This window comes from Dipodomys spectabilis, unplaced genomic scaffold (assembly GCF_019054845.1).
Source record: "Dipodomys spectabilis isolate Male_0828 unplaced genomic scaffold, ASM1905484v1 ptg000152l, whole genome shotgun sequence".
Lineage (NCBI taxonomy): Eukaryota > Metazoa > Chordata > Mammalia > Rodentia > Heteromyidae > Dipodomys > Dipodomys spectabilis.
This window is the reverse complement of record NW_024870829.1, coordinates 4,248,688-4,249,992: the sequence shown is the minus strand read 5'-3', so window position 1 is coordinate 4,249,992 and position 1,305 is coordinate 4,248,688. Positions and strand designations below refer to the sequence as shown.

The following is a 1,305-nucleotide window of genomic DNA, read 5'->3' as shown; positions in this document are numbered from 1 at the left end:
ACTTAGACATTGTCCATGAGGTGGTGGCTCAAGGCAGATATTCATGCAATAACTGCGAATGTCTGGACATCCCTGAACAGTACTTATACATGGAATAATAACAGAGTGGCTTCTTTATTTCATCATAATGCAGATACCAATGGCCAAATTAAAGGCCTCTTGACCCCCTTGCATCTTGCTGCTGGGAATAGATATAGCAAAGATACGCTGGATCTCCTTCTGTTGAACCATTATATCAAGCCATGTCTGAAGCACAACTTGGAAGAAACTGCATTTGATATTGCCAAAAGGGTAAGTATGTATCACTACCTCTTTGAAGTTGTGGAAAGCTGAACAAATTGTTCTCCTAAGTCCTAATGGATCAGTTAAGTTTCTTAAATTTCAAAATTGCCAGTCCATCCTATGTGTCCATAGAAAATATTTTCACAATACAAAGCAACAGCAATACCTTACTTTAAAAGTTCATGGATTCCATGGTATTCTTCCAAGTGAATTGCCTGACTTTGATGTCAAAATATATTCGAGTTGTTTGTATACATCTATAGTGATTTCTATAGAGTTTGTAATTTTTTAAATCAGAAATAATCTTAACTTATCTGTTGAAATGAGTAGTATAGAAACTAAAGATATTTCTGGTGCTTGTCTGAAAAAGTATATTTTAAAATATTTAATATTCTGTTTGTATAATGTCCATAATCTATTTCATTCTCCTAGATATAATACTTTGAATTTGACATTGTTTTATAATACATAGGTTCATTAATAAATGTGTCCTTTCAGATTGCATTCCATATAGAAACATTTTAAGATAAAATGACAATGTTATCTTATTTCAAAAGTTTTGTAAAGGTTATGCTATGTAAAGGCCTTTCTAAAACGGTGAAGATTGAATACACTGATGTCAAACTAACTTTTATTTCTATTAATTACATATATTATTACACTTGTATATTTGTAATCAACTTTTTAATAACTGTTTTTCATTTCTTGCATGTGAAGAATGAAAAATATGGAATACTTCACAAATTTTCATATCATCTTAGTGCAAGAGCCATGTAAATCTCTGTATTGTAATTCAGGTAGACCTGCTGCTGAAGCATGTACTATCCTGTAAATTTAAGTAATTAATGCTGCAATCTTAAGACAGGCATAGATCTTTGGTTGCCTATTTGTATCAAGGAAACCTTATTGTTCCCAAAATTGCTATTCATCTTAATTCTGTAAAATTCTGTGTATGGTGGAAAAAACCTATGTTGTTTGTTCGATTGTTTACATTTGCAAGTTTTTGTCAATGACTATTAAATC

General features: G+C 31.3%; 1 pseudogene; it reads right to left on the bottom strand.

The window, feature by feature from the left end:
- Window positions 1-1,003: 1,003 nt before the first annotated feature.
- On the bottom strand, window positions 1,004-1,100 carry LOC122118471 (annotated as a pseudogene).
- Window positions 1,101-1,305: the final 205 nt, after the last annotated feature.